Below are 21,458 nucleotides of genomic sequence, written 5' to 3'. Positions count from 1 at the left end.
ATTGACCGAAGTGAGCTCGAGTTTCTAGGCCCATTTATTCCTTCATTCAGGAAGGTCATTTGTTCATTTAAGGAGGATGACTGGCCTATGTATTAGGTACTAGACCTTATCTTAGGCAGTGGTGAATAGGAGGGGCAAAGTCCCTGCCTTCCTACAACTCACAGTCCCCTGGGGAATTAAGGGTGCAAACAAGCAATTTCAGGATAGTTTGGGTGTGTTGACAGGGGTGGGTTCAGCTTGGGCGAGGAAGCTGCTGTATGGACACAGCTGCATGATCTGTAAAGGGGAGTAAAGCTTTGGAGAAGTGTGTTTGGAATGATGTCAATGCGAATCGATTGAGGAGAGCCAGGGCCACCTCCCAGATAGTGGATAGAAGTACGCAGTTAGAGCTCTACTCAGCATTGTATATAGTCTGCAGGATATGAGGAGACCAAGTTGGCTGGAGGGAGGGTTTTTGTAGAATTCTGTGGCTTCGTATATAAACCTCTCAGCATAGGACCTGGCACACGGTGGGTTTGGCCAGTCATCGGACAAGTATTTATCGAGTTCCCCTGTGTGTCCAGTACTGTGCTTGGAGCTACATTGGCAAATAGAAGAGACATGGTCCAGGCTTTCAGGGAGGATGAGTCTACTGAGGGAGACAGATAATAAGCCAGTAAACCAATGGATACAATTACAAATTAGAACACGTGCAAGGGAATGAATGGGTGCAGCGAATGCAGATAATAGAGGGCACCTGCTTAGGTAGGGTGGTCAGGCCGGGCCTCCTGAGGCAGAAACCCAGAGCCCAGGATGTGATGGTGAGCCATGCGGTAACCCTGCTGAGAGCAGGAGAAAGAGGATTCCAAGTGGAGGTTCCAGCAGGTGCAAGCCCTTGACCCAGGAAAGAGCTTATTGTGTTTCAGAATCTGAAAGGGGTCCAGTGTGGCTAAAGCAGTTGCGAGGGGAGAGGCACAGACTCGGTGTGGAAGACTTCTGGTCAGCCTAGCTCACTGGGCTGAGCACGTCCCATGAGTCATCCAGTACTAAGGAGAATCTCCATAATAGTTGAGCTGACGGTGGGGTACAGAATCTGTCAGAGTACATTTGTTTCAGTCACTACCCGTGATAGATGAGAAGTCTAAATCCGGAGAAATCATGTGCAGTATCGTTTAATAAATGTTTATTGAGAACCTTCCTAGGTTACTTACTTGAGCCAAACACTGTTCTAAGAGAACAAGTGAGACCCAATCAGTGCCCCTGTGGAATTTACATTTTGGTTGGGAAAAGAGTCGATAAATAAGGCAGTGCAATTTACTCAGGGCCACACAACTGGTCGGTGGCAGAGCTTGGACCTGCACCTCCTTCTTCTGACACCCAGTCCCACCTCCTTACCACTTGGACCATACAGACCATGCCCAGTTAGTACCCTGTTCTTGAAAGTGGGGCACTGAGCAGCGGAGCTCGAAGGAGTACGCTACACTTAGAAAACAAGGACTTTTAAAAGCCAGTCTAGATGTAATTATTTATTTAACAAAAAGCATCAGCCAAATCGCCTCTGTTTTGTTTAAATGTAGACTAGGTCTAGCTAATCCCTTAATGCCATCAAAACTGTTAGTATGGAAACAAAGAAATCTTTGTCAGTTTTAATTATGAAACTCCAAGGCCACTTTCAGTGATGAATTATGGGGAATGAATTAGAGGGAACAGGTAATTGCTTTCAGTGTACTAACAATGAATGTTAGAGTCCTGTGTCGCCTGAGAGCCTTATGAGCACAACAAGGTGGGTTGCATCCATGTTGGTCTGCCCTTGGCTTTGGCAGAAGAGCAGGGTGGGTCATTTCAGGCTTCCAAAGTGCTGAGGTGGGGGTTGAAGGGGGAGGGACCAGCGAACTAACTAGCAGTTAATTGCATCTCATAAAGGCCCCTCCCCACATGGTTTTGACCAGCTGTGCACTGCCTCCTTTAGCCGCCATTTAGCATTGGAATCCTCTGAAAGATGAACTGGTCCAGGAGTTTTAGTTCTTGACAGAGATTTGTCTCAGGTGGTGATTTTCTGTTTTAATGGGGGCAGGAGGAGAGGGAGAGATTCTTTATTTGTTTATTCATTCACTTATTTATTCATCCATCCAATATTCATGTGCTAGGAGCCAGGGTCAAGATAGCAAATGATCCCTATGGATTTTTTAGTTCAGCAGGAAAAGAAATAACTACCAGTGGGCCAAGCCTTAGGAAACAGGAAGAAGACAATGCTAATGTTTAAAATTTACCCTATCACTTTGCAAGCTTTCCTGAGAAGAGATAGTTGTACAATACAGTGTCTAACAATCAAAATTAATTAATTTTTTAAATATTCCCAATACCTCTTGATATGACTGGAGATCGATCCCCTGGGAATTCCCGATAGCAGTGGCAATCTTTGCAGAGCGACTCTTGGGTCCTGCTCTGGATGGGAGTAGCATGAGTAGACACACACAGGAACAAACAGTGTGGTGTGAGGAATGCTGCCCACCTCTGTTTGGTTTCAGATATGTTGTGATAGTCATTTGTTCGACCAGCATTTATTCAGCTGGGGCTCCGGGCCAGACATTCTTCAGGTGCTGGGGACAAAATGGTGAGCAGCCAGACATGCTGCTTGCTCTCAGAGGGAAATGAGATCATTATAGTCTTGGATGTATAGTGCTGAGATAGTGCTCAGAAGGAAAGGTTCCCATTTCTGTGGGAGTCCATTTTAAAATGAAATTGACCTAGATTTGGTGGTTAGGGGAGGTTTTCCTCAGGGAGTGACTGAGCAGAAGCCTGGAGACAAACCAGTGTGTGAGAGCTAACTAGCAGAGTCAGGGTGGGGTGGGAGGGATGCTTCTCATTTAGACCGGAAGCGGTCTTCAGCAGCATCTTGTCCAACTAACCTGTCCTTTCTTTCTGCCTTATTTTTCTCCTTAACACTTAACTCGCATCAAATACACCATAAACAATGCTTACCAGGGTCTTCTTAGGTTCAGTTAAACGTTCCAACTCACAAGACTTTCATAGGCCACAGCTAACACCCATCTAAATAGAAAGATCTAGAACAGGATCATAAATTGCCAGCAAGACAATGTCAGGGGTTTCTCTTCTATGTGAATCATGCTCTCAGCAGTCCATATGGCCACCCAGGAGCTGTTCTATTTGCCCCTCCCCCACCAGGTGACACCTCAGCTGGTAGAGAATGAGCCTCACAATTAGTAAATGTGGGATCTGTCCCAAGTATTCAGGGTTCCCCAAGGGAAATGCTCAGTTTTAAGTCTTCACATCAGAGGAAGCCCAAGCTATGATGTCCCCATCAGATATGAATGGTTCCTTCCAGTCCAGATGCAAGTCAGCAATCAGGGGTCATTTTTATCATAAGCAGTGTTGCCTAGTAACATAATCGACATTTTATCTTTATTAGGTTTCCAGAGAAACAGAACTAGGCAGTTAACCTCAGGTCAAATTGAGAGGAAGAAAGGAATTTGTTAACCCATTGCTCACATTGTATATTTTTTTCTTATCTCACTTGTCTGTCTCTCATTGCTAGAGTATAAGTTCCACTTAGGCAGAAATTTCTGTTTTGTTTGGGGAGGAATGTGTACCTTGAACAATGTCCAGTATGGAGTTGTACACGAATGAACAAATGAGTGAATGAACTTCTTATTCTCAGTGGAGATGGCTGTGGCTCACAGATGCCTAATGGTTATGTGCTTTCTTTAAAATTAGGTAGCGTAGTATATATTTATTGAGAGCTAAGTGGAACTTACTGCCTTCGTTCCTGCTTCTCAGTGGTAAAGAGGGAGATGTGCCCTGCTCATTTAGGTCTTTCTGCATATGATGTCCTTCTGTTGAAGGAGGGTGGATGGGGACAGGTATGAAACACCTTCCTTGACCTCAGTAGGAAATCATACATTTTCTGGGCAAATCATAGGGACCTCTACTTTCTGCCCTATCTCTGAGATTGGAGGGTACTTAGAATAATGGCTTAATTATAAGAAAGTCCTTGGGGCACCTGGGTGGCTCAGTTGGTGAAACGTCTGCCTTAGGCTCAGGTCATGATCTTGGGGTCCTGGGATTGAGCCCTACATCGGGCTCCCCGTTCAACCAGGAGTCTGCTTCTCCCTCTGCCCCTCCCCCTGCTCATGCGTGTGTGTGCTCTCTCTCTCTCACTGTCTCTCAAATAAATAAATAAAATCTTAAAAAAAAAAAAAAAAGGAAAGTCCTCAAGCAGGCTCTGACAGACTCCTTCATTCCTGAGATGCGCCTAGCTCAGTGGAATTTCGGTGATTGGAGGCCTCCTCACTTAAGCCTGGCGTATAACACATCTGGATGGGAGTTCCAGAGTTCCCACGGCAGGAAAGAGAATTATTGTCTTCAGTGGTTTAGTTGTTGAGAAAGTTTGCTCCCAGGGCCTCCCAGACCCGCATTTTTTAAGTAAGTATCTCTTCAACTTGAAACTCCGTGGGGCCAAGTTGGACCCAGAAGCATGTGAGAGTATTTGTGGCCTTTGTACACAGCCCCTGAAGGGCAGACTGTTGCAATGACACATGTGTGTTGGAAAGAGGAATTTGCATCCTGTCTGGTCAAGAAGGAAGCCAAATTTCACCCTTTCTGAGCCTGTCAGACTGTGGGGAACTTTCCCGGTAATTTGGTGACATCTGTGCCACAGAGCGGGTCCAAATGTGTTTGCCCTAGAAGCAGGCTGGATGGGAGAGGGTGGGGAGAGCAGGCAGCACCCCTGTTCTGGCTCTTGGCCAGAGCAAACTCATTAACCTGCTGTTTTCCTTCCCTGGTTTGGGTGTCAAATGCATTAATATTTCACACGAGAGCAGGGTTGGAGGGGGTGAGGGCCCCAGCTCTTTTCAAGGGATACTTCCTACCTATTTCTTTTTAAATCATTGTTTTTCTCTCCATTCTTTTTTTCCCAGAGGTATTTTTAGTCAACTCTTTAGAGTTGCAGAGAGAGATTGAGCTAAAGCCCAGAAAATGACTGAGACATCTTTGCAGAATTTCTGACTTTTTTTAGGAAATACTAGAACCTTCGACTGAAAATGAGAGGGGCTATAAATTTTCTTACAAGTACCTGCTTTTTTATTTGTATGCAGCATCCATGGACCCGTACACCAACAAGGAAATCCACAATATAATTGTATGTTCTCATAGCAAAATCCTGCATTAAATTACAAAATTTTAAAAAAATTAATGAATTTTTTTTTTTCAATTGACATTTGGTTTTCCCACCTTCCTCTCTATATTAGGTTTGAATTTTTTCCTGTTTATTCATAGGTGACTTTGATGGTAATTCTTTAGGACTGGCACAGGCACATGGTTCCTTCCTTCTGCTAGTTCTTCCTCCTCTATCCTCTGTCTGCTGGCAGGTGCTTAGTTGAAGGGTATGGTAGCTGGTTCTCCTTTGAATCTCCCTGGCAAATTAGCATCAGAAGCACCAATCTCTGCATGTTGGGAATAAGCAGCTAAAATATCAGGAAGAACCAGATGCTGTGTTTCTTCTGAAGAATGCCCCAGAAAAACTCATTAGCCAGCCTTGGTAAAACCTCTGAATTACAGATTTTTTTTTTTTTTAAAGATGCAATTATATTGCTTTCAAGTACATTTTGAGCTAGTTTTTTAAAAAAACCAACTATTGCCCACTCAGTTCCATGCATGTTTATTGAGAGCCTGCTGGGGGCCAGTCACTAGGGTAAGCTCTGGGATATGAGATGAATAAAAAATGTTCTCTGAGCTCATGAGGAAGACAAGGATGTCAATGAATAATTATAACACCTGTGAAAAGCACTATCATAGAGGGATGGGCTGGAGAAAAGACGGGAGGGAAAGAAGACTAAGCCACCTGCCAGTGTGAGTTTGTCTGGTTTCTTAGAAGATTTGACATTTGAACTTGGTCTTTGAAGAAGGGGTACAATTTCCTATCTTAGGGAGGACTGAGGGGGACAGGGGTATTAGTCACGGGGGAATGCTAGATCTTCAGGCCAGATATACTTCACACTCTCATTAGAGACAGCATTATCTAGTGGTTAAAGAGCACTGACTCCAGATGTTATCAGAGACATTTGCTAGCACTGTGACCTTGGCAAATTACTTACCTGTCTGTGTTTCAGTTTCCCCTTTCATAAACTGGGGATAGTAACGGTACCTACATATAGTATTGTTAGGTAGATTAAGAGAGTTAGTAACGATAGTGTGCTTAACGGTGTCTGGCGGGCAGTAAGCACGTATACCAAGGTCTGATCAACTCCACAGACTGAAGGATTTGTCCATTCCCTAGAGGGAAAGGTAAGACTTGGCAGCTGAGGAATCTGGGAGCATGATGACAGCAGGGGCAGCATGGGTTTTTAGATCTTCTCATATAGCCACATAAAAAAGACTAACCAGGTAGCAAAATTGACAAGGTGTACTCATGAACACCAGAGTACAAGCTGATGTTGATGTGACCGACCTCCGACAGCCATGGACTGGAATGTCCCTTGCATTTGTGTGGGTGAAAGCAGAAGGAAGCAACAGGGCATCTCATAGGCCTGAGAACAAGAGACCCTGAAAATAGCCAACAAGTATTTACTTCATAGCTTGTCTGGCCAATTGGGATTAGCCAAGTAGGATCCAAGGGACCGGAGCAGTCTGGCCCCCTCGAAGGCTTAAAAATGGACCACTGGGCTCTTTGCTGGGACTGCACCCCACAGTGAGGGGAAACTGGGGAGTATGGAGTGGAAATTGACCAAGAAGTGACACAAGAGACGAAAGAATGAAAAGGTAGAGGTGAACGTGGGGGAGGGGGAGGTAGCCAAGAATGATCATAAAGCAAGCTGCTATGTTTTTAACAACTTTATTCAGATATATACATATTTATATATAATTCACCTGTTGTAAATACGCAGTACAATTGTTTTCAGTAAGTTTTTACAGCAGTGCAGTCATTGGCACATTTGAGCTTTAGAACATTTCCGTCACCCTAAAAAGTTCTTCCTGCCTAGTTGTCAGTTCCCACCCCCACCCTCTGCCCAGGCAACCACTGATCTGTTACCTGTCTCTACAGATTTGCCTTTTCTAAAAATTTCATGTAAATGGAATCGTGGAACATGTGGTCTTTTGTGTCCGGCGTCTTTCCCTTAGCATGGTTTTTGTGTTCAGCATGTTAGCATGTTCACGCACATTGTAGCATGTCTCAGTAGGTCATTCCTTTTTATTGCTAAATAGTTATTCCATCGTCTGGATATGCTCTCTTTTGTTGACTCATTTACCAATTGAACATTTGAATTGTTCGTACTTTTTAGCTATTACGCATAATGCTGCTATGAACATTCATGTGCAAATCTTTCTGTAGACACATGTTTTCATTTCCCTTGGATAGATTGATAGGAGTGGAATTGTGGGTCATATGATAAGTTTATGTTTAACTTTTTAAGAAAACTGACAAGCTGTTTTCCAAAGTAGTTGTGCCATTTTACATTCTGCCAGCAACGTGCGAGTGTTCCAGCTTCCTTCCATTCTCTTCAACACTTGGGATTGCCAGTTTTTTAATTAAAGCCAGTCTTGTGGGTTTGTAAGGTATCTCATTGTGATTTGAATGTGCATTTCTCTAATGATCAATGAGGTTCATCAGTTTTTGTTTGCTTATTAGCTATTCTTGAATCTTCTGTGGTGAAACATCTATTCAGATCTTTTGCCCTGTTTTCTATTGGGTTGTCTTATTATCAAATTGTAGGAGTTCTTTATATATTCTAGATACAAGTCTTTTATCAGATATATAATTTGCAAATATTTTCTGCCTGTCTGTGGCTTGTATTCATTTTTTAAATGATGTCACTTAAGGAGGAAATGTTGATTTTGATGAAGTCCAGTTTATCAATTTTTCTTTTTATGGATTGTCCTTTTGAGGTCATGTCTAAGAAAATTTTGCCTAATCTAAAACCACAAAGGTTTTCTCCTGTGTTTTATTCTAGAAATTTTATTGTTTTAGCTTTTACATGTAGGTCTCTAATCTGTGTTTTGATATTTGTGTATGGTGTGAGGTAAGGGTCAAAGTAAAAATTTTTTGTATCTAGTTACCCAGTTGTCCAACCACCATTTGTTGAAAAGTCTCTTTTCCCACTAAATAGCCTTGACACTTTAGTAAAAAATTAGTTAACTGAACGTAAATCTGAAGGTTTATTTCTGGAGTCTCTGTTTTGTTTCAGTGATTTATATGTCTACCCTTAAGCCAGTACCACACTGTCTTAAATATGTAGCTTTACAGCAAGTTTTGAAATTAGATAGTGTAAGTTCTCTAACTTTGTTCTTTTTCAAAATTATTTTGGCTACTCTCAGTCCTTGACATTTCCATATACATTTTAGAATCTGCTTGTCAATTTCTGCACAAAAAACCTGCCAGGATTTTGATAAGGTTGGCAGTGAATCTCTAGATCAATTTAGGGAGAATTGCCGTATAAGTAATAGTGAATCTTCCAATCCAGTATCTCTCCATTTATTTAGATTTTCTTTAATTTCTCTCAGAAATGTTTTGTAGTTTTTATTGTGCAAGTTTTGCATTTTTTTGTTAAGTTTGTCATAAGTAGTTTATTCATTTTCATGCTCTTATGAATGGAATTATTTTCTTAATTTCGCTTTCAGATTACTTTGCTGTCATATAGGTATAACCGTTGATTTTGTATATTGATATTGTATCTTGCAACCTTACCAAACTTATTAGTTAGTTGTTATGATTTTTCTAATAGGTTACTTAGAATTTTTATATATGAGATCTTGTCATCAGTGAATAAAAACAGTTTTACTTCTCATTTCCAAACTGTATGTCTTTTATTTCCATTTATTATCTTATTGGCCTGGCAAGAACCTCCAATACAAAGTTGAAGAGAGGTGGTAAGAGCAGACATCTTTATCTTATTCCTGCCTGACCTTAAGAAGAAAGCATTTGGTCTTTCACCATAACATAAGGTCTTAGCTGTAGGTTCTTCATCAGTGCCTCTTTGTCTCTAGTAATGTTTTATCACTTAAGGACCTTCTTACCTGAAACTAATATAGCTACACTAGCTATCTTGTAGTTACTGTTTACAGAGGTAGATCTTTTTATCCTTTTATTTTCAAACTATTTGTGTCTTTGGAGTAAAGTAACTCTCATATATTTCTTGTAGATAGCACATATTTGGATTGTGCTGGTATAAAAATGTTTGCCTTTTGATTGGAGTGTTTAATCCATTCACATTTAACATAACTATTGATATGATGAGATTTTTGTCTGCCATCTTGCTCTGTTTTCTATATGTCTGGCATCTGAAGTTGTTTGTTCCTTTCTATCACCTTCTTTTGTGTTAAACAAATACTTTTTAGTATTACATTTTAATTCTTCTGTTAATTTTTTAGCTGTACTTTTTAAAAAAAATATTTACGGTGGTTTCTCTATGAATTATCATGTACATCGTAAATTATCACAGAGTACTGCAGGTTCATACTGACTTAATTTTAGTAAAATATACAACTTGGATCTAATATAGGTTCATTTCCTCCTTCTTTGTGCTATTAATGTCTCTATATGTTATAAACACAACAGTGCAGAAAAAATTCCTTATAACAGTCTTACTTTTTATATATTTTAAATGATTTAAAATGTATTTATACAATATTTTATATTTACCCACATATTTACATTTCTAGTACTCTTTTTTTTTTTTTTAAGATTTTATTTATTTATTTGACAGAGATAGAGACAGCCAGTGAGAGAGGGAACACAAGCAGGGGGAGTGGGAGAGGAAGAAGCAGGCTCCTAGCAGAGGAGCCTGATGTGGGGCTCGATCCCATAACGCCCGGATCATGCCCTGAGCCGAAGGCAGGCGCTTAACCGCTGTGCCACCCAGGCGCCCCACATTTCTAGTACTCTTAACTAATTTTTTCCTGTGGATTCAAATTACCCTCTGTTGTCATTTCTTTGCAGTCTGATGGACTTCCTTTAAAATTTCATATTGAGCATGTCTGCTAGCTATGAATTCTCTCACTTTTTGTTTATCTGGAAACATCTTTATTTGCCTTCATTTCTGAATGACAGTTTTACTGTATATAAAATTCTTGGTGATAGTTTCTTTTCTTTTAGCACCTTGAGTGTATCTTCTACTATGTCTGATTGAGAAATCACTGTCAATCTTGTTGCTCCCTTGAACGTGATTACTTCGGTTGTTACTTTCAAGATTTTTTTTTTTTTTTGTCTTTTAGCAGTATTATAATTATGTGTCTGTTTTTCTTCGGTCCTTTTTCTCTCTGTTCTTTGGACTGGATAATTTTTATTCATGTATCTTTAAGGTCAGTGTTTTTTTCCTGTCGTCTCAAAGCTGCTGTTGAGCCCCATTTAGGGGATTTTTCATTGTATTTACACTTTTTAATTCTAAAAATCTCCATTTAGCAATTTCTGTTGTTTCTATTTTGCCATTGAAAGTCCCCATTTTTTGAAACATCGTCATCTGATCTTGAAAAAAATCTTTATATATAGTTTCTGTTAAATCTTTGATCATACTTATAATAGCTTCTTTGCTAAGTCTTTGCTAAATCCAACATGTGGGCCCATTTGGAGTGAGTTTATATTGATTATTCTTTTTTCTGTACATGGGTCATGCTTTTCTGTCTCTTTCCATGTCTCATAACAGATAGAGTACAATCATACATTTAAAAATGGAAGGAGAATGCTGATAGAACATGCAGAAAATAAGTTTTTAACATTTCAGTAATCATAATGATGGCGGTAGTATTAGCATTGCAATTCTGAAATGTTTTTGTGTGACATGGAATAAAGCAAATGAATACTTATGGAATGTTCTAACTCTTATCCCCTGTGTCCTTGAGAACCAGGATTCTTGGTGTAGGAGAAAGGCAAAAGAGATTTAAGATAGAAGAAATAAAAAACAGTCAATCCTGAATTCGAATGATTAAATTGGAAATTATGAAAACGATTGAAATCATGAGGTGTTGTGTGTGTTTGCATATGTACATGTGTGCATGGGAGAGAGGAGAGAGGCCCATCTCAGTGACTGACCCAGTAGGAGTGAACACCCTAGTGTCACGGCTGTGATCTTAAAGTATCATTGACCATTAAAAGAAACCTCATTCCAGCTCTGGAATAAGAAATGAATAGGATGAACTTAGAACATCTTTTCATACCAGATAGCAAGGAAACTCAAAAGATTTCTAGGATCACGGTAGAAGAATTCAGGCCAAATACGGGACAATTTGAATTTCAAGAAGGATAAAAATTGCAATAGCCTCATCAAAGATGTTTAAATTCATGAGTTCTAAATCAGTATCTAGCAAAGTAAATAAAAAGAACTGGAGAACCAAATATTAGATGGAAGAAGCCACCTTCCTATAAGATTACTCCAGCTAATGAATGAAAAATACAGCGAGAGGATTAGAATGCCACCATTTTGTAACTCCCAGTGAATTAATGTCTGTAACCACTGAGCATCGAGGGCTGCTAACATCCCCCCCCCCCCAAAAAAAAGTGACAGCCAGAAATGATGTGGCTCCTGATAGAAGAGTGCACCACTGGCAAAGTCTTGAGCAAAGGGACCAAACCTGGACTGGTCAAGCCTTGAAATCCAGCTGCCAAGTGAAAGAAACACAGAGAACAGAGGAATATATGAAACTATGCAGTTTTCTGGCCCAGGGGAGATTCTACGGGTCAAACAGTTTAGATTCTTTAACAGATAAATTGTAAGGAAAAGAAAGATCTAGAAAGGGCACCTGCAGGTGAAGACATTTTAAAGACTCCTCGAGTAAGGATAAAAGTGAGCAAGACTAAACTCTGGTGTAGGCATGTACACTCAAGTGATTAAGCCATAAGGGAATGGAATGAGGCAATTATTCTAAAAGTCAGGGTAGCTGTTACTTCCGGGTGGAGAGGGGAGCGTGTTAATTTTGTTGGGGTGATTGACAATGGTCTTTTTTAAACCTGGGTGGTAGTTACAAGGGTGTTTGCTTCGTAAGAATTCCCCAGGTGATAGATTTGTCTGATATGGCTTTCTGTGTCTATAATTTTATACAATAAAAAGGTTAAAAAGGATGGGGGAGGGTGGGCAGTGAAAGATGAGGTAGAACAGTGCCCAGCAGAGGCCAGGGGAGGGATCCCCGTGCTGGGAATCAAGAGGCCACTCCCTCACGGAGCCCCTGGGCAAGCCTTTCCCTTTCTCTCTCAGGGACTCCATTTCCCTCTCTGTCAGTGGAGGATAATGAAGTCCTGATGCCTCACTAGGTTGGTGGGAGAACCTTCTAGAATAATGGGTTGGGGGATGGCATGGAACCATGTGTCGCCTCAGAAGATAATGGTGATGGCTCACCTTCACTCCTATTAACAGTTACCTCATGCTATCCTCACAGCGGCCCCGTGAGTAGCAGGTATGCAGCTGGGTCTTGTTCTTGGGGCACATAAGGACCCAGTCTCTGTCCTGAAAGAGCCAAAATTGTTTGGGGGGGGTGCTTTCTAGGTGAGGGAGTGAAATATGCTTTAGTGATCTTGTCAGTGGTTTGTTGATAAATGCCAGCTCTTCTGAATGGCTTCGAGGGGCTTGGAAATAGCTTATTCCCCCAAGCAAACTAAAGATGCTCCTCATAGATCACACTTGTCCTGCTCTTGTGCTTGGCAAAGCTTGTTTTCAATAGATGGTCTGAAGGTACAAATGAGCTCACCATCTGGGGTGATTGGTTATGAATTCTGACTGGGAAGGGCCAGATACATGAGCCGCTATAGGATGAAAGAATTGAGTCTATAACGTAACAGTGGACAGACCCATTTTGGTATTGTCATCATTTCCTCACTGTGAGTCTTTGTCTGACACCATCTTACTTCAGAGTTCTGTGTCTGCTCAGACCGCTCAGCAGAAATTCTCTGCTCTCCCTCTGTCGTCCACCCCCAGGGGAGGGCCTCCAGTCCCATCCCTTCTTTAGAAACAAGCACGTCCAGGTGGACACTTGATCTGGCCCTGGCTGCTCCCAGCCTTTCTGGCTTCTCTCCCGCCTTTGTTTTTGTGTCATGGAAAGTAGTCCCGGTTTCCAGTTTGTCCATGGGCTTCTGCACCACAGGGGTCATCATCAGCTTTTGCGGGCACCAGAGTCAGATTGAGCCTGGGTTCAAATCCCAGCTCTTCTCTCTGTGGGCTGGGTGATGACCATGGGCACGTTACCTAATTTCCTGAGCCTTTGTTTCCCCACATACGAAACTCCAGAAGGTGCTAAATAAACACTTGGTGGTTGAGGAGACATGGTATACAATAGAAACTAGTTCTGATTTGGCAGTATTTTCTGCTAAACCAGAGGTACACAAACATACCGGCGGCTGTTTTGGTTTTTGCCCAGTGAATGTTTCCATGTGGAGTGGAGGGTCAGGTGGTGAGAGGCAGCAGAGTGTTGGGGGAATAGGAGGGCTGACATGATTCTGAGCACTGGGCCAGGAGCTTTCCAGGTGTCCTCTTACTGGGGCATTGGGAGCCAGTGATAGTCCCATTTCCTAGATGAAGATACAGGCACGGCAGGGTGAAGCCGATTGCCCAAGGTCTTACTCCGCCCCATGCGTGCCTAGCATCTGGCATTGTTTTCCCTTCCCTGTGGTTCCAGATGTCTCACATTCCATTCTCCCTTCCTCCTCTTCTTCTCATGATCACTCTCAACCTTTGCCCTTTTCTCTTTTCTGTCCCCAACTGATTAGCCTCTCCCAGGCCCAAGCAAATTATCTGCCATGACTCATGAGAATCTACGAGAATCCCAAACGGCAACATGCTGCCTTAGGCAGAGCCGTACTGCAATACTTTATTCCCCTAAGAAAAATATCCGAGGCTTTTATTTCCCAATTTAATGGCCGAGCCCCTCCTCCCCCTACTGAGTGTGTCTGATCTGGTTTTGGACGGGACACCTAAGGCAAGCCCTGAGCCTGAGCTCCACCCCCAGAGCTGCTGCCACTCCCTGGCCCCACACTGTCTCTCCCTACCCACGTTGCTGCCTGCTTGGCTCCTGAGGGCCTTTGGACCAGTGACCCCTGTGCATTTAAAGGTCTTTTTTTTCTTTTTTTTTTTTAATGGAGTCCCTTGGATTTTTTTTCTCACTTGTCATAGCTTTTGAAAATATTGTCCCCAGACATTATTTTGGAAATGCAGTTCTGTTTTCTGCTAATTGAAATGGAAGTGAACATTGCACTCTGATTCTTGTACTTAACGTTTAGCTCAAGTGCTGTGGTACATTTGGAAAAGGACTGTCCTCCCCTTGTCGTTCCCACCTTTCCCCCTCTCCAGAGCACAACCGATGGGATGAAGAGGAGGTCAAAAGTCTTTTTATCTATGTGACTTGCTGCTTAGTGTTGATTAACGTTTGCAGTCATATTGTTAGCAGACCATCTCTACCTCTTAGATTGTCTTTCTGCTCCCTTTTTACCGACTTACAAGATGAATAGTAAGTTGGCCTGGTGCGCCTCAGTGTCGCGTGCAGTTTTGTCCCCTCTTGGGAAGCAGGTCATTTAGAGCCTCGGCCATGCCTGCTGTCCTCATGCTAACTGTGGATGTCTTCCAGCTCGGGTGGGATCCAGAGCAAACACTTGTCTCAGTGGAAGTAAATTATGTTGGTGCTAAGCTTTCCTCTGGTCTGTTACACACTCGTAAAACTTCAAAAGCTCAACCACCCAAATCACCAGTTTGAGCCACTAAACTACCATTAGGGGCTCAGCCACCCAATATCAGTTTTGAGTTTGGCCTGGCCCTTGTCAATTGATTCCAGAACAACCTCTGAAAGTTGGCTGTATTAATAGAGATAGAACAAGAAGGATTCAATTCAACCCCCTCAGTTCCTCAACTTCTCAGTGTTGCCTCTGTTCCTGCCCCTCCCCTCTAGCCTTTGGTGGAGACCCTGCACTCCTCCGTGTGGGCACCCGCACTCGTAGGAGATGTCACCATCATTTCCTGGGAGAGTAACCACAGAGCCCCAGAGAAGGAGCTTCTGTTATCCTCATGTGACATCGACTGCTGTCTTTTGTCTTTGAGAACATGGCAGGCTTTCAGTAAATAACTAAGTCAATGAATGAATCAAACTGGGGAATACCTTTTTTTTTCCTCCAAAATTAAATGTCACCAAAGCAGTAAAGCAGACTTTCATGTTCTGTAAATGGACTGGAAGGTTGATTCCAGAATTCCAGAACTGTTCAGAGCAATGACAGTTTTGAGGATAATAGTAGTAATACTGGTGAACACTTAAAAGCACTCACTGCACGTATTAACTCATTTAATTCTTAGAACCAGTCTATGAGGGGGGTACATTTGTTATCACCATTTTACAGTTGAGGAAGCTGAGGCACAGGCCCTCGCCCTAGGTCAACAACAAGTGAGTGTGAAGCTGGGACTTGAGCCTGTCCCATCTGGCTCCAGAGTCCATGTTCTATTTTGTCCCTCTAAGTGTAAGTATATAGATAAGTGTGTGGATTTCCAGGCCTTCCATGTTAGACAAGTTCTGGGGTGTTTGGTGTAGGTATTACCGGGTGGAGGAGCCCAGCTCCATGTTGGATACTGTTTGACTTTCGGGGTGAAGTTGAGCACGGTTACGGCACAGCTCAGGAGAATGCACGTTTGTTGGCTGGCTCATGATTGCACCCCTGAGCCCCTTTCCTGGTGCACAGTAGGCACTCAGGATATATTGTTGGAATGAGGATTGATATCCTTTGACCCATTCCCAAAGGCTGGAGAGGAAGGACATGAGAGGAGGCGAGCCTTCGCATATTTTGTGTTTCCTCAGAGAGCCAGGGTCTGGGCGAGTGTCGAGGAACAGGTTGTTGAGGGAGGTGGGGTGGTTCATTTTCGGGGTCTGGCTTGCATCTGTGGGCCTCTAGCACGCCACATTGGAAGGACCTGTCTGCATGTCCCTGTCCTGACGTCGAGACAGCTCTGTCTGCCTTGTCGGACTTGACCCTCTGCTGCCCAAGCCGCGGCCTGGTACCCAGCACCCGCTCGGCGTGCTGCCTGCTGCCAGGCCAGCTGACCAAAACGCCTCGTCTGATCTGCTTTTGACACAGGGAAGCCTCAGTTGCTGAGGTAGTCAAAAAAAATGTTGTTAAGCCTAGTACAACTCTCATTAGGTTTGAAATGAGACTTCCGGAAGCTTCGCCTGCTTGTTCACATCCCAGCGTGGATGGTTGTCACACCCTCCGTCACCATATCTAGGCGGCAGCTGGCTTGCTTCGTTGATCGGACAGAGTCCTTTGCTAACGAGGCCAAGGTTGTGGGTTTGATCCCTGGCCTCTGACTCCAGCAGGCCATCTGTCTTCACAAATGCATGTCATTGGATACGAGGCGAAGAGTGCGTACACAGGGAGAAGCTGGAGGCCATTCTGGGAAAAACAGCTCCCTGACAGCTGGCCAGAAGCGCCCTTTCGGACTGTGAAGGATGTCTTTTTCTTCTTCCACTTTCCAGATCTGGATATCTGGTTTTGATTTCAGACTTTTTACAAAGAGGTGCTACTCAGGTTATGTAAATGAAGAGGAAGCAATTCTCAAGCCTGAGAACTAAGAGAAAGTGACCTAGAGCAGCGTGGTTTATTTCTGGTTTCCTGGGGTTGTGTTGACAGTGCCTAGCATACATTTGGGGTGGATCTTATGAAGTAAGAAGTGTCTGCTTTAGGTGTCCTGTTTGTAATCGAGAAAACTCTTCAGCAAGGAGGTGGGAAAAGAGATTTCAGAATATGAGATGGGACTCACTCTTTTCTTTCTTTTGAGGGCACCCAGCTTACTAGGTGTCACCGGGTACCTGGTTGGCTCTGTGTAGCAGTTGGGACAAAGAGGGCCCTTGCTCCCAAGATGGTCACAGTTTGATGGGCTGACAGACATAAATACAAATGAAAATCAGTGTGTTGTTCAAAATACGTGTAAGCTTGTTGGGAGCACCCAGGAGGCAGTACCTGTGTTTTCCTAGGGAAGCTGGGAAAAGGTTCCCAAGGGTAGCCTTTGACCTGAGCCTGGAAAGGTGACTGACAGTTCCCAGCCACCTCAGACAGAGAGGAGCATGTATAAAGGCACATGGGCAAGAAAGCCACCCTGAAATGTCTGGAAGGTTTTTAAAAAGGTTTTCGAAATCCTTATGATCCCTGCAGCCCTCTCAAAGCTGTCAGGCCAGGCATGCCCAGCTGTGTCACTTGGTCAGGCAGGTGTGTCGCTGCTCCCACAGGACCCATGCTGCCATGCCGCCGAGGGTATGTGTGACATGTTCTGTTTAAGAGAGTGCTTTGCTGGGCTGCCCAATCCAGTGCAGTGAGAAAGAAGGGGACAAAGAACAGGTAGAAACTGTATTCCCTTGTGGTCTTGGTTTATTCGACTCACAGTCATTCTGAAATTCATTCAACAAGTATTTATTGAGCACTTGCTGTTTGCCAGGCTCAGTCTGAGGGCTTGGGATATGCCGATGAGCAAAACACAGATCTTGGTCCACAAGGTGCCTACGTTCTTATGGGAAGGGGGGTGTGAAGCCCTCTGAGTTCCCTGAGGTGGGATGGTGTCCCTTGCTCACCAGTGTGTCCTCAGGGATGAGCCTGGAACCCGACGTACAATAGTGCTTAGTAACTGTTGAAATGACCTACTTCTTAAGAGTTTCAGGACCTGAGAAAAGCCACACGATTTCTAGGCTCTGAGGGATCTGTGGTGTTGACTTGTTCTGTAATTGATCTTTAGTTACGAATTTCTAAACCACAGAGAAGGAAAAAAAATACCTTGTCCTCACTATCCAGGAGTTTGACAAACAGCATAAAAAGTATTTTACTCACCTTGGACCCTTGAGTTTACATGACAGTGATGGTTGATATTGAATTTAAGTGTATTGGTGGCCTGGGCCACGCTCCAAGGTCAGAAAATAATCTGGAAGAACAAGTTAAGGGGAAGAATTGTCTCTTCCCACCCTAGTCCCAAGAAATGAAAGGAGAAATAATAACAAAAAAAAAGTGTATTGAGCTTGCTGTGGGAGTAGCCATCCATCACGAGGTGAAATGGTTCTCAAGGTCTCTTTCCCCCAGCTCTGGTTTTCCACTTTGATTTTGATTTCGGAGCTCTGGCTTCCTTCCCAATGCAGTATCCCATTGGTTTGGTGGTGCAGAGGCACAGGTGGCGGTGTTAAAGAGCTCTGAATGTGGTTCAGAGTTTTCGGACAGGCGCTGCCGCGGGCTTGTACGTGAGTGTAAATTTCAGAGGCCGGCCTTCAAAAATGCTGCTGCAGGGCCTCTGGGGTCAAGAGGGAGGAGGCCAAATGCTAGCAAGTCTGCCTCCCTCGGTGTCCTCAGGAAGCCATGCTTTTGCCCTGACCTAAGGGCCCGCAGACGAGACCTGAAAGGTGGAAGGAGGATGATGAAACCCGATGGAGAAAAAGGAGGAGGGAAGAAAAAGTACAAAGAGGTCACCAGGAGTAGAATGTGTCCCTGTGAAAAGTGGGTGGGCTTTCCTGTCAAGACAGAGCAGTAGGTTGCCTGGGTTTGAACATGAGCCGGGCGGTGGGAGTGGCCTGAGCTCCCCCTACAGGGTCAGGGACCGACAGTGATGTTGGCATCTCACAGTCGTGCCTGCGCATCTCACCGGACAAGCAGCTGGTGCTCCAGGGCCTTCCTTTCTCCCTGGTAATTGCGGAGCCGTTGGGACCCGTTCCACATGGAGGGACACGCACCCGGCTCAGGAAGCTTACCCAAGCAAGATGCGGGAGGTGAACCCCACGTTCTGACAGCTTGCCAAAGTGCTCACTGCTCATAAGCTGGCAGGAACATTCATTTTGAGAATAGTTTGCCATAACGAATTCTGACATCATCGTGCTCTCTCAGTCAGGGATGTTGAAATGGAATAAATGACCTAATGTGAAGGGTCTGTGGAAACCCTCAAAACCAGGGAGAGTCCCTGGCTCCTTTGTCTTCATTTTGCAGTGGAGTTTTTAAGCAACAGTTCATTCTGGATATTTAACAATCTCAACATTTTAAGAATAAGCTAATAGTCTAGAGACATGAAAGCAATCATGTGGCTTTTATTTCCCTCAAATTGGAGTCTTTCATAGCACTTAGAATATAATTCTTATAAGTTAATTTCCCCCTTTTTGTTCCTTTCTATCATGATTATCCATCTAGCTTAAAAAAAATTTTTTTTCTGCCCTCATGGCAATAGTGGAAATGATTGGTTGAATAAAATTATGTGACTAAAAAAACATATGAATGGTATAGGAGTTGCAGAAAATGAGATGTTTTTGCATTTGGGAAACTTTCTTCTTCTTCTAATAGTTAAAAACTTTCCCCTCCAGCCCCTTCTTCCTGCTGTCAGACTGACCTGTGGTTGTTCCTGAGGGCGCCACCTTTGTTTGTTTGGCAAGGTGTCAGGCCTCCGGGGGTTCCTGTGGATCCTTTGTTTAACAGCAGAACCTCCCAGAGCTTGAGGAAGAATTTGATTCTGAATCTAAGGCTCTCCAGAAATAATCTGGAAACAGTTGAGAAAAACTGTATTTGCTTCAAGGCCACTGTCCCTGCCTTGGGAAAGAGCCCCCCTGGCTGACCAGCCTCCTCCTGTAAGGTGCCCCCTTGAGTCCCGGACACTTCCTCCAGTCGTCCAGCAGGGGGCCTCGGTCCCGCGCGGGAGAGCCACCGGGCCCTCACAGGGGAGTTGGATTTCTCCAGCCATCCTTTCTCTTCTAAGGCAGCAGAGGCAGTACACTCGACACGAGACTCCTTCACCTGGGCCGACGGATTTTCTTTCCAATTTTGAGCCACTTCCTGGGAGCATCTCATTAGCCGTGATCACTGGAACCCATAAAACGTGTATTATGTATATATGAGGTAATTTGCATATAAATGATATAAATCAGAGACCTGAGCTCTTGTATTCGTGTTTTGTTCTTTCTTCTAGAGCTGCACTTCAGTTTTAGAGCTGTCGTTTCTTTTGCCCAGGAAGGCAGTAGAATCTAGTACAAAGCTTCCAGCTCACCCTTTCACTGGGTCTGTGAACCTGAGCAAGGCATTTCACTTCTGTGTCAAAATGGACTAGATTGCATTGGCTTGTGGATAGCTAGAAAATTCTGTGCTTTTGTAACTGGATAAGTATCTCATTCTGCCAGGAAGGCGCGAGAGACAGTCTGAATGGCCAGTTGCTATCTTGTAGCCTACCCTGGCTTATCAAATTTAGATTCGGTGCCGCCTTTTCAGAGCTAATTGCCCCCTGCTAAAACAGCCCCGTGAACCTGGGTCTCCAGTTATGTTCCCTCAATCCCACCCTTATGTCATACAGTCCAGACTGCTGTTCCTTGTACACATGGTAGGAGCTGAGTCTGCGATCCTGGAGCAAAATTAGACCACGGTGTCCACGCCCATCCCTGATGAGTTATAGCGGTTTTCTTCCCCCTGTTACTCAAGAGAGGCGAGCTTCAGCCCAAAGCAAATGTACTTTGTTGCCTGTGAACACGGATCCCATAAAAACAAACGAAGGGGAAAGCAGAGAAGATTGCATGTCCTGGGGCCCATTACCTAACTTTCATTCATGTCTCTGTTAGAGTTCCTTTAGCACTGCTTGGAGTCCTGGGCACCCGCGTCTCTTTTTATGCCGCCATGAAGCTTCTGGTCTGATATCATCTGATATGTGTGGGTGAGAGGAATATGGGAGTATTGATGTAGTCACGCCAATAAACTATTATCTTAAAGTTCCGGGGCTGTTCTTGGGAACGAGGGGCCTGGGATGTCGGGTAGGTAGAAGATACAAATTAATAGCCCTTGTGAGTGCTTGTAGCATAGAGAACCCACATTCAGGTGGATTAAATACCTTTGCACAATTTAAAATGTCATCCAAGAAGAGAGCTAAATACTTAGAGCGCCTGCCACTGCCTGCAGAGGCTGGCTGACAGGTCCGTACCGGCTGACCCGCTCTGCGGCTTTTTGGAAAGATGAGATGTGTTCTAATGAGCAAGTTATAAATATCACCAAGTTATGTCATAGGTGGTGGCAGCGCTCAATGTAAAGGGACTGGCTGGGAAATGTTCCCAGCTGAACAGGCCGGGTACAGCTTTCAGGGAGGACTACAAGTGGGGGCTGGATATAGTGACCACGACATTACTAGAGAATTATCTGTCCTTTAGTGAAATGTGTCACCAAACGTGTCTCATTCCGGTGTGGGGCAGTGAGAGGAGATGCGTTCCCATCCGAGTGGGGCAGCTCAAGCTTCCGGCCCTCATGCATTCGCTGGCAGAAGGGCCTTTGACCCTTGCTTCTTCTAGTTGGTGCAGAGTGGAGAGGGGGAGGGCTGGCTTCGTGACCAGCTAAGAGCAGAGTGATTGCTTGGTGGAGCCCCTCAGTTTTCATACCTGTTGTCTTTGCCCGGCGCATAAAAATGGCAAGTTACAGGAAGCCTTTAGCATACTGCTTTCGGTGCCTTGTCGAAATTCCTGTGCCCTCTTGCCACCCGCCTTTTAAGTGAAAACAGATTTCAGCACCACCCAGTAGAGCA

At 44.0% G+C, this 21,458-nt stretch overlaps 1 protein-coding gene across 9 annotated transcripts in view; it reads left to right on the top strand.

Annotated features, from left to right (window-relative positions):
• Positions 1-21,458, top strand: part of TTC7B (tetratricopeptide repeat domain 7B) — a 250,186-nt gene that overhangs the window by 85,029 nt on the left and 143,699 nt on the right. The gene's annotated exons all lie outside the window — the stretch shown is intronic.

The sequence above is a fragment of the Ursus americanus genome, chromosome 26 (genome assembly GCF_024610735.1).
Source record: "Ursus americanus isolate L20-20 chromosome 26, mUrsAme1.1.p, whole genome shotgun sequence".
Lineage (NCBI taxonomy): Eukaryota > Metazoa > Chordata > Mammalia > Carnivora > Ursidae > Ursus > Ursus americanus.
The sequence above is the reverse complement of the archived record's forward strand: the minus strand, read 5'-3'. Positions and strand labels throughout refer to the sequence as shown.